Source organism: Microtus oregoni, unplaced genomic scaffold (assembly GCF_018167655.1).
Source record: "Microtus oregoni isolate MIOR12 unplaced genomic scaffold, Mior012 000001F_ref0000356, whole genome shotgun sequence".
NCBI classification, from domain to species: Eukaryota; Metazoa; Chordata; class Mammalia; order Rodentia; family Cricetidae; genus Microtus; species Microtus oregoni.
The window spans coordinates 82789574-82802375 of NW_024543060.1; positions in this window are offsets into that span (position 1 = coordinate 82789574).

Sequence of the window (12802 nt, forward strand, 5' to 3'; positions counted from 1 at the left end):
AGATCTCTGAGCAGTTGAGGGCTGTTTACTGGGTATATATGAGTTATAACTACAGTATGGAATCTGCCTGGAGAGCTGAGTTTGAACTTGACTGTACTGGCTGTCAACTTAACAGGTAAAGCAAGATTGGCTTAAGAAACTTAAAAGTACATACCAATTTAAAACAGGAGACTATTGCTTTGAAGTCTGGAATAAGATACAATGAACAGAAAATTATAACATTTAACAGTAAACATAGGTGCATTTAAGTTACATGTATGCATACACACACCAGAATGAACAGGAATTGGGCAAAGTGGATGCTTTTTGGTGGGTCCTACAAAAGGCATGCCACCCTTATAGGCAATCTGACTTTAAACTCTGAGTGGAATTGCAGGTTTTAATTCCCTGTTGTGATTCAAGCCAGAAAAGAACACATTACCTTTCAACCACAGGGTTAAGAGGTCTTCACCATCAGCAGAAATGGTGGCACTGGGGCTAAGCAGAATCCAAGCATAGAAAGAATGGATCCCAACAGCCGAGGGGTAACAACTTCAAAGGCTGAACCTACCACAGAGAGTCTGTGTGGATGCCCTGACATGCTGCGGTCAGAACTTTCTAGATCTGACTCATAATTAGCCATCACGGTCTGTTCCATCAAGAAGGAGGGGATAATTTTATCTCACTTTAAGATTCTGAACTGGTGCTCTTCCTTATCATGTAAATGTCATTTAATGATTCACTTACTGATAGGAACGCTTTTGTATGATGCTCTTAAGATTGGCCCAAACCCATCTTTAGTCATTACTGGTTAGAATGTAAAATTATTCAGCCACTAGGGTAAAAAAAAAAAAAAAAAAAACAAGTTTAGTGGTTCCTTACTAAAGTTAAACTAGGATTTTTTTTTTTTTTTACCATGTAACCCACCAATTCCACTCCCAAGCATACAACAGAAAAAATTGGAAACAGATGTTCAAATAAAACTCTGTGCGTAAACAGCCACCACCGCGGCTTTCAGGGTAAATAACCTGCAGGTGGAAACTACCCAAATGCCCAGCAACAGACGAGTGCCTGCCCACACAGTGGAATATTATTCAGCTATTAAAAGGAAGGAATGCATGAAGGTCGGCGCATGCCGCACTACCAATGAACTTGAAAGCACGCTAGACGTGAATGAAGCAGACCCCAAAAGTTAGAAGCTGTATAATTTAGCGTGTTTGAAAATTTCCAAACGGACAGATCTATAAAGATGTCAAGCAAGATTAGGGGTTTCCAGGAACAAGGGGGAAGGGAAAATTAGAAAGGATTGCTCGGGGAATAACAAGCTTTTCCTTTTGGGGGAAAAGGAAGAAACAGTTTCAGAAGTAAACGGGCGAGATAACGCTGCAATTTCATGCATGTGCTTATTGACACGGAATTGTATACTTTTAAACAGTGGAAATGTCAAGCCTTATCTCTCATTGTATCAGTTCCCTAAAACTCAAAGAATGGATCCTTGTCTTAGCTCCCCAAACCTCTCTTGGGCCCACGGAAATTTTTCCACCGTACTAACTGAAGAGGGCCAGCGGTTTTTCCTCGTGGGAAGGAACCCGAGTCTCTGATTGCACAGAGCAAAACTGGTCAGCTGTTTTACAAGGAAAACAGCTGGCATCGAAGCCTGAGGGCCTTCCAGAGCTGCCAGCTAAGCCTCCTCCCCCAGGGTGAGTTCAAGCCAAAGAGATGGTGATTCCGAGCTTGCCAGGTTCATGTGAGCCACGCCCAGCAGTTAATGAGTTGTTCCAAACTCAACATGCCCCATCTTAATAACTAGCTCTTCTCCCACCTTGCCGGTTCCCATAATCATGTAGCCACTGCGATGAGAAGGGCAGAAACCACTGACAATTTGGAGACGAGACAGAGTCCAGAAAAGGAAGCAGAGTCATGAAAATATAAATTTAGCTTGAGGTGTTCTATGAACACAAGGCAGAGGCCTAGAATTAGGACTTGTTCTAAATTTCCAAACCGACAAAATAGTGGTGTCTCTGAAACAGAGCCATGTGGGTAAGGAACTTTCTAGAGCAGAGGCCAGGCTCCATTGGCCCGAATCCATGAGAACCGATGGCAGCCTTTGAAACTTTTGCACCTTCAGAGGATACTTGGGTCTATCTGCTGACAGCTCATCAAAAGAGCTGTGGATGACTTAGTGCTGATGAGGCCAAGCTGCAAGTAGCAAGGAATGGGGAAACTACAGCTCCCCCCCCCACCCCCAAAATGCCAGTTAGGAATACTAACTTTCAAGTTAGAAAAAGGTCACGAGTCAGCAGGAGAAAAATATAAGTACTGGGAGGTAGGCAGGAGCCAAGCCGTATAATGTGAGACCTCAAAGGCTTGATGTGGCAATTTCAAGCAGGCGAAATTGCATTGCATGATGTAGGTTGATCAAATAGTAGACTCTGGTCCCACTATGGAAGGTGGACAGACTAAAGGAATCCTAGAGCAGAAGTAGGAACATTGCCAGGGCAATAGTGACTCGCGAATGTTACTGATATAGACCAAGGAGGATCAACAACAGAATCTAGAGAATTCTATAAGGCACACTAATGGGTGGAAAGGGAGACAATGGCAGAGTAAAAACCGACTTTTAGTTCAAGCAGACAGTCATAGCATCTGATATGTATCTGTAACCATACACAAAGCCAGCACACAGTCTGTAGAACATCCAGAGAAATTTGCCCAATGGTGGCATTAAGGTCGTATAAGGCAGTCCAGCTGTCCCATTGGCTCATTATTCCAGTTTTTCCCCTTTTAATTTTTTTTTACATGTATTTTAGCCAATCTATAAAAACACACGGAAATGGGTTCCCATACTGTGCTTTAACCCATGCACACATTGTGTAATGTTTAAATAAGTTTAAACACGTCTCCTCAAACATTTATCGTTTCTTTACTGTGAAAAGATTCATGCAGCTTTGTTAAATCCTCAGCACAGGGCCATCACAACCCCCCTCCCAGGCGACAGCTCAGTGGGTCTTTTGCCCATACAACTGTAACGTGGGTTTTCTGTATCTTTGCCAAGGTAAAAAAGGAAAAAGAGTAGCACATTGGATCTTGTGTCTTGACTGACGGTGAAGTATAACATTTGTCCTTATAGGCACTGGCCCTTGTCTTTTGTTTATTTGCAGATTGTGTGTTCCTCTTGCTGCTGTGTGAAGTCTAGCAATTGACACTGGAAAGTGCTTGGAATCCTTTAGCATTCCTGCTGTTACCAGAGTCCTCTGCTAGCTGCCCCCCCTCCCCCCGCTGCTGACCCTGTCTCCCTGTGACTACCAACCTGACAAGATCTAAAATCATTTAGAGTACACGGCCCTGGGCTTGTGTAGGAGAGAGCTTGTAAATCGGTCAGCTGAACTGGGAAAACCCACTATGAATGTGGAAGGCACCAATCTATGGACTGGTGCTCCAGGCTGAGTTTAGGAGAAAATTGAGCATCACTTTTCCTCTCATGGTCTGAGCATCTGATTCACTCCTCCTGCCTGGCTTTCCCTACCACAAAGGAATGCACCCTAAAACTGAGCAAGGACAAACCTTTCCTTGGGTTGCATTGTACACAAACGTTCTCGCCCCAACAGAGAAAGTTCCTAGATAACCCTTTGCTCTCCCCCACCTTGCTCCTTTCTAAGTTCTGTTTTCAAGTTTCTTCTCTCCTTCCCACGGGACCTCAAGTGGTCTTTTCGATTTGTTCTTCTACCTCTGAACAAGATGCAGTGAGCATCTTGATGACTCTCTTTCCAACTGTGGATCTTCAAGCCAAAGGATTCCAACTATCTACTCTATGTTTTTCTACTTTTAGTAGACACCTTCATTAAAATAGATCTGACTGCCAATCCAGCCCTTCACTTCCCACAGCTGCATCTTTCTCCTTGTTACTATTTCTACCAAAAGAATCAAACTCACCTGAGTCGCTCAAGCTGTATCTTTCTGTATGGATTTATTCATTTTTAAAAGGCATAATATTAAACGAGAGTCTGTTTCTCGGCAGAGAATTTCAGCTCTGTCTACTGGGCCCTGGACTTCTCTCTCTTTAGCCCTGCTCTGCCCCCACACCCCAATGCTGTCAGGCAATTGTGTGGATTGGTTGTTTGTGGAAACCCTTCAAATTCATTATCACTTTCTTTCTCTGCTTCTCAACTCTTAATCCTGTCTGTTTGTTCTGTCCATCCATCACTTCACCCAACACCCAAACGTCACTACAGATGGAGGAAATTCTCCCATATGATGATTCTGATCATATAATTTCCCTCTGTGGCTGGAAGACCACAGATATCACTGATCCCTATTCTTCCAACACTCCGCAGACGTGACTACATTGTTTGGTGTTTATGTTAACATGTCCTGGAGAAATATGAACAAATGTCTACTTACTCAAAATAAAGCAACAATGAAAAAACAAATAACAATAACAACAACCATAATAATAACATAATTCTACTCGAGCCTAGCCCAGTAAGCCAGTAAGTATGAGTGGGTGTCTTGGGGTTTCTATTGCCATGAAGAGACACCATGACCACGGCAACTCTTATAAAGAGAAGCATTTAATTGGGGTGGCTTACATTTTCAGAGGTTTAGTCCATTATCATCATAGTGCGACATGGGTGGAATACAGAAAGACGTGGTTCTATAGAAGTAGCAGAGTGTCCTATATCTTGACTTTCAGGCAACAGGAAGTGGTCTGAGATACTAGGCGGTATCTTGAGCATATATGAGACCTCAAAACTTGCCTCCACAGTGACACACTTCCTCCAACAATACCACATCTACTACAACAAGGCCACAACTCCTAAGAGTGCTACTCCCTTTAGGGTCCATTTTCACTCAAACCACCACATTGTGGTTACTTAGAGGAGAACAGGTAAGGGATTTCTTGAATAGCATTGGATGAGGGGGTCCTATAGGAGCATGAGTAACTTATGGGTACCTACAATACTGAAGAGTCACCATTATTGCTACAGCTGCAGAGAGGGCAGGTGACCTCATGAGCACTTCTCTACCCTCTGTGAGGGAACACTAGTAGCCCAGTTTTGTGGTAGTCCCATGCAGATAATCACAATCTGGTGAGAGAGGGCAACAGCATGCCATGCTAAGAGGAAGGAGTTTCATGGTTTGACTTTTCTTAGGGTACACATATGCGCATGTGTGTGTGGAGGTTAGAGGTCAACATGGGATGCTTTTCTCAATCACTCCCCACCTTATCTATAGAGAGAAGGTCTCTCACTGAGCTTTAGCTCACTGATTCAGGTAGCCTGACTGGCCAGCAAGTTGAGGGACCCTCCAGTCTCCACCTCTAGAGTACAGCAGCTCTGGGTACTTGCCCTCAGGCTTAGCATTTTTTAGCTTGGTTTCTCTTGGCAACACAGCAAGCATCGCCCCAGTCCTGTTATCATGTTCAACAATGCACATCTTAGTTGTCCCATGCCCTTCCCAGTGTTTGCTGTGGGAAGTCTGTCATTCTCACAATCCTAATTCATATGAAATAGAAACTCATAGTGATTAACTACTCATTTCCAGGCTGACTGGCAATTCTGACCATCTATCTTACGCTTACTGTCTGTTCATACATCTCCATCTATGTAAAATGATTCTTCACATTTTTCCTTCGGGATTCTTGTTTTTTTATTGATTTGTGGGATTTTTAAATATATTCTTGATATAAATCTTTCATGTGATACTTATTTTTCAGTATTTTATCTGTGTCATACCTTTTCATTTTTAATGATTTTTTTGTGATGAAAGATTGAATTTGGACAAAGTCCAATTTATCCTTTTAATTTTCTTTTAATCTTCGTGCTTTGTTGATCCAAAGTGACTCTTCTGTCCAAGTATGTATAATGCATGATGCTTTTAAAATAGAAACTGACAGATTGTTTTGAAAACATATGAAAATATGAAGGATTTAGAAGTCTTAAAATGATCTTAGAAATTAAAAGCAAACTTAAAGAATAAAAGCTGTTTAATTTTAAGACTTTCTACTAAAGAATCCTAAGAAGACAGGAGTATGGTAATTTTGTAGGAACAGACCAATAAATCAATGGGGTAGGAGACTGTAGAAGTAGATTTATACACACAAGATCAATTGATTTTTGTCAAAGAAACCAGGACTACTCAATAGATAAAGGAAACTCTATTAGCCAAATTGTTTTAGAATGTCTAGTTAAATATATAGAAAATATTCACATGAAACTAGCTGCTTATGGTAGCATACACCTGTCACACCGTTGGGAGTCAGAGGCAGGAGGATTACTGAAAGTTTAAAGCCAGTGTTATCAGCAAAGTGAATATCAGGTCACTGAGGGTTACATAGAGAAACACATATCCAAAAGGAAAAAATAACACAAATGTGTATACATGGTCTCCCTGTGGAGGCCAGAGATTGACAATGTGTGTCCCCTTTATTGGTCTTCATCTTATTTTTTTGAGACAGAGTCTCTCTGAGTGTAGAGCTCAGCCTTCAGCTAGAGTAGCAGCTGGCCAGGAATTCCCAGAAGACCTACTATCTCTGGCTCCCCAGCACTAAAATTACGTACGTGTGTGTGTGTGTGTGTGTGTGTGTGTGTGTGTGTGTGTGAGAGAGAGAGAGAGAGAGAGAGACAGAGAGAGAGAGAGAGACAGAGAGAGAGAGAGAGAGAGAGAGAGAGAGAGAGAGAGAGAGAAGGGCCTGGCTTTTATGTGACTGATGATTTGAAACTCAAGTCCTCAGACTTTACCAATTTTTGCCATTTTGAGACTTATCTTCACCTAAATATTTTTCCTCACTGATGTTCTTTGGTATATTATTGTCCTTTAGGAATAGAAGCAGATGACAGCTTATTTCTGAAGCTCCCTGTGACCCTCCTTCCTACAGTCTACTTATCTGACTTTAAGAACACTCTCCTTGAGGTTGTGGAGAAAGGGGTACACTCATCCATTGCTGGTGGGAATGCAAACTTGTGCAACCACTTTGGAAAGCAGTGTGGCGGTTTCTCAGGAAATTCGGGATCAACCTACCCCTGGACCCAGGAATACCACTCTTGGGAATATACCCAAGAGAGGCCTTAGCATACAGCAAAAGTATATGCTCAACTATGTTCATAGCAGCATTTTTTGTAATAGCCAGAACCTGGAAACAACCTAGATGCCCTTCAATGGAAGAATGGATGAAGAAAGTATGGAATATATACATATTAGAGCACTACTCAGCAGTAAAAAACAAGGACTTCTTGAATTTTGCAGGCAAATGGATGGAAATAGAAAACACTATCCTGAGTGAGGTAAGCCAGACCCAAAAAGAGGAACATGGGATGTACTCACTCATATTTGATTTCTAGCCATAAATAAAGGACATTGAGCCTATAATTAGTGATCCTAGAGAAGCTAAATAAGAAGGAGAACCCAAAGAAAAACATATAGGCATCCTCCTGAATATTAACCTTCATCAGGCGAGGAAAGGAGACAGAGACAGAGACCCACATTGGAGCACCAGACAGAAATCTCAAGGTCCAAATCAGGAGCAGAAGGAGAGAGAGCACGAGCAAGGAACTCAGGACCGCGAGGGGTACACCCACACACTGAGACAATGGAGATGTTCTATCGGGAACTCACTAAGGCCAGCTGGACTGGGTCTGAAAAAGCCTGGGATAAAACCGGACTCGCTGAACATAGCGGACAATGAGGACTACTGAGAACTCAAGAACAATGGCAATGGTTTTTGATCCTACTGCACATACTGGCTTTGTGGGAGCCTAGGCTGTTTGGATGCTCACCTTACTAGACCTGGATGGAGGTGGGTGGTCCTTGGACTTCCCACAGGGCAGGGAACCCTGATTGCTCTTTGGGCTGACCAGGGAGGGGGACTTGATTGGGGGAGGGGGAGGGAAATGGGAGGCAGTGGCGGGGAAGAGACAGAAATCTTAAAGAAAGAAAGAAAGAAAGAAAGAAAGAAAGAAAGAAAGAAGGAAAGAACACTCTCCTTCTACCATTTCTGACACTGCATTATAGTCAAGTTTGTACATGTGTGTGCATGTGTGCATCATAACCACCCTCCAAAATAGTGTTTTCCTGTACCCGCTTCTGTTTGTCACAGAATTCTGAGAACCATGGAAAAAAAGATGTACTTAACTTCACAGTCAAATGTGTCAAAAGAGCCAGTGCACAGCAAAATACAATGTGCAGCGGAAAAACAGTGAGAACTAACATCATACACCATACAGAAGTACTAAGAAAAAAGATAAGGAAGAAAGGGGGAGGTGTGTCAGTTTCTAGCTGCATAAAGATAGACATAAATCAAATAGAAATGATTTTTGGTGAATATTTAAATTACTCAGCCACTAATAATTCCCAAGCAGAAACACATTAGCAAAATTCAACAGGAACTTGCTTGAGTAACTACAGACCCCCTTCTTAATGAGAACATTCACACGTAACACTGGAGAAATAATGGACATTTCAATGTGACCTTCCCCTATGTTGCTATGCATTTCTGTTTTCAACAAACATGTGTAAGACCAGTACTATATTTCTGTTCCCACTGCCATAGTAGGCAATTTAGATTCTCTTTGAATTTGCCACTGTTGAATATTTCAGTTCATTTGATAATGAACCCACTGTTGTGATCCTCCTCACATTGTCTCAAACACAGCTCAGTCAAGAAACTATTGGGCCAAAACAAGGTTGTCCATTCTCTCCATTTCTATCCAATAAAGCACTTAAAGATTTAGCTAAAGCAATAAGACAACTAAAAGAGATCAAGGGGATACAAATTGGAAAGGAAGAAGTCAAAGGATTGTAAGTTTCAGATGATATGACAGTATATATAAGTGGCCATAAAATTTCTACCAGGGAACTCCTAAAACTGATTTTTTTTTAAAAAAAAAACTTTATCTATGTGGCTAGATACAAGATTAACCCCCCTCAAAATTAATAGCCCTCCTATATATAAATGAAAATCCAAACAGCACCCTTCACAATAACCTCAAATAATATGAAGATATCAGAAGATGGAAAGCTCTCCCATGCTCACGGATCAGTAGGACTAACATATTAAAATTGGTTATCCTACCAAAAGCAGTCAGCAGATTTCCCATCAAAATTTCAATGCAAGACTGGGCAGTGGTGGCACTTGGGAGGCAGAGGCAGATAGATCTCTGTGAGTTTGAGACCAGCCTTGTCTAAAAGAGCTAGTTCTAGTACAGGCTCCAATGCTACAAAGAAACCCTATCTTGAAAAACAAAAACAAAACAAAAAAATTCAATGCAATTCTTTACAGACCTTGAGAAAACAATTCTTAACTCCACATGGAAAAGCAAAAAAAAAAAAAAAACAAAAAAAAAAACAAAAACAAAACTCAGAATAGCTAAAAATAATGGTGAACAATAAGAAAAATTGCAGAGATATTACCATCCCTGATTTCAAGTTGTGCTATGGAGCTATAGTAATAAAAACCACATAGTTTTGTCATAAAAACAGATGCCTTGATCAATGGAATTAAAGTGAAGCCCCAGACAGACATAAATTCACACACCTATGAGCACCTTGTTTTTTGTATAAAGAAGACAGAAATACACAATGGAAAAAAGACAGTATCTTCAACAAATGGTATTGTGTGGTACACCATGCTTGTCTGTGCTCTATGTTCCATCACACAGTTCATGAACTGGGCAAGGGGCTGGAGATTAAAACACACAAAGACACACAGACAGAGAGACAGAGCCACAGATCATCCTTGAAACAAGAATGCTCCCTTTAGTGTGTCCAGGGGCAGCTTATATAGGAATAGCCATGTCCCAGCCAAACGCACCAGAAACCACTCTCCTGCCATCAGGAATTCCTGAAGGTCTCGTGCTCACAGCAGCTGTAGGCACTCAGATCAGGGGAAAACAAGTTGTTTACAAGAAATTCAGGATCTGGGAGTTCACAGCTCCCAACAGTATTGGTCAAACTGGATATCTACATGTTGAAGAATGTAAATAGATCCATATTTATCTGCACAAAACTCAAGTCCAAGTAGATCAAAGACCTCAACATAAAGCCAGATGCACTGAACCTGATAGAAGAGAAAAGTGGGGAAATGCCTTGAACTCATTGGTACCGGAGACAACTTTCTGAGCAGAACACCAATAGCGCAGACATTAAGATCAACAATTAATAAATGGGACCTCAAGGAAACTAAGCTTCTAAAAGGCAAAGGACACAGTCAGTCAGACAAGGAGCAGGCCACAGAATGGGGAAAAAATTTATACCAGCTACACATCTCATAGAGGCTAACCTCCAAAATAAATGACTTAAGAAATTAGATTGGAAAAACAAAATAATCCAATTAAAAATGGGGCATATGTAGTAACAGAAAACTCTCAATAGAGAAATATCAAGTGGCTGAGTGTAGTAATAAGGGCGGCGGGGCTGTGTCCCCAGCACCTCGGCTGCCTGGCTAGCTTATGCCCAAAATAACAACACACAAACTGTATTCATTTAAACGCTGCTTGGCCCTTTAGCCCTAGCCCTTACTGGCTAATTCTGTTATCCCTATCAACCCATCTCTAATAATCTGTGAGAACCGGTCTTATCGGGAAGATTCTAGCCTAGTCCATCCTGGGTCGGAGCTTCATGGCGTATGTCTGCCAAGGAGTGGGGCATGGTGTCTCTCTCAGGCGTCTGCTCCTGAGAGGAGAGCTGTGGAGTCTGAGCTCACTTCCTCTTCCTCCCAGCGTCTGTTCTGTTTACTCCTTCTTCTACCTATCTTCTAACCAATGAGGGCCAAGCAGTTTCTTTTTATTTAACCAATGACCTTTCTCCATCAGCTGAGAAATACCCTTAGCAATCCGAAAAATAAAAATAAAAACTACTTTGAGATTCTATCTTACATCTGTCAGAATGGCCAAGATCAATAACATAAGTGACAGCTGATGCTGGCAAGGATGTTGATCAAGGGGAACACTCCTCCTCCATTGCTGGTAGGAGTGTGAATTTGTACAGCCACTATAGAAAAATCACTATTGTGGTTTCTCAAAAAATTGGCAATCTATCTATGCCATGACCTTGCTACACTGCTCTTCAGTATATACCCAAACGATGCTCCATCCCACAATGCCACTTGCTCAACTATGTTCATGGCTGCTTTATTCATAACAGCCAGAAACTGGAAACAACCTAGCTGTCCCTCAGCTGAAGAATGGATGAAGAAAATGTGGTATGTTTGCACAATGGAGTATTATTCTTTAAAAAAAAAAACGATATCATGAAATTTACAGGCAAATGGATAGAACTAGAAAAACATCACCCTGAGTAAGTACCCCAGACCCAGAAAGACAAATATGATAGAAACCCTGTCCGGTCATCATCAGAGAGGTTTCATCCGGCAGTAGATGGGAACAGGTGCCGAAACCCATGACCAGATATTATGCAGAGAGAAAGTCTAAATTGGAGGTCTCTATTGGGTCCCTACGTTTGGAGATCAGAGAACCCCATGGAAGAGGGGAGGAGAGACTGTAGCAGTCAGAGGAGATGGAGAAAACTAAGAGAACATGGCCACCCACAAAAACTAAGCAGGGCTCACAGAGACTGAAATAGCAAAGACAGGGCCTGTGTGGGTCTGTTCCAGGTCCTCTGCATATATGACTGTAAGCCCTGTGTTCTTGTGGGAATGGGTGTGTCTCTGACTCTTTTGCCGGCTCATGAGACTGTTTTCCTTCTACTGGGTTACCTTGTCCAGCCTCAGCTGAAGGCTTTCAGTTTGTCTTATTGCATTTTGTTTTGTCCTGCTTGACTGACATCTTTTGGAGGCCTGGTCTTTATGAAAAGGAAGCAGAGAGGAAGTGGATCTGGGGGAGAAGGGAGGTGGGGGGAGCTAGAAGGGAGGTGGGAGGAGCTAGAAGGAGTGGAGGAAGTCAACTGTGGTTGGGATGTATTGTACAAGAGAAGAATCTATTCTCAATTTTAAAAAGAAGGAGGAGGAGGAAGGAGAAGGAGAATTCTTTTGGCTCCTTGAAATCCCTAACTCAATTCTAAGGAGCAACGTGAAATGCTAAGAAATTGTTTTTTTTTTAAGTGTTCAGATTTTTAATTTTGGTTGAACAACATAATGAAGCCTATTAAGATCTCAGTTTATTTTTGAGACTGTCTCAATAGGGCCCTGTTTATTGGAAATCATACCTTTGTTTCAAAGGGCAAATTGTTCTTGTTGCATTTTAAGTTTGACTTTTTTACATGAAAATATACTGTGTTTGTCAGAAAGATGGCTTTTAATGACTGAAGAAAAACAAGCCACTTCCCACTCGGTTCCTCCAGTATGGAGTCAGCACTTACGATTCCTTCCTTTCTCTTCCTTTTCGTTTTAAAATGTTTTTTTTTTTAAAATCACTTTTACATTTTTATTTTGTGTGTGTTCAGGTGTGTGGCTACACATGTGTCCCGGTGTGGATGTGGAGATCAGAAGAAAACTTACTGCTTCTCTTCTTCCACTCTGTGGGGGGTCAGGGACTGAACTGGGGTCATCAGGCTTGGTGGCAGGAGCCTTAACCCGCTGAACCACCCCACCCCCTTTTTTGTTTTTGTTTTTGAGACATGGTTTTACTCCCTAACTCTAGCTGTGAACTTGTGATCCCCTCTGCCTCCCAAAGGTGAAGGTTGGGGGTGAGTACCCCCACGCCTGACTCAGAACTCTTCCACAGCAGTCCGACTGTGAAGGCCTGCAGAACTTTTCCCCAGCTGTTCTCAAACATCTTTCTTTCCCATTTGCTTTTACTTAATATTAGGAAAATATGCACCTGATTGACACATGCATGCTTTATTTGTTTGAAATCACTGTTTGTCGGAT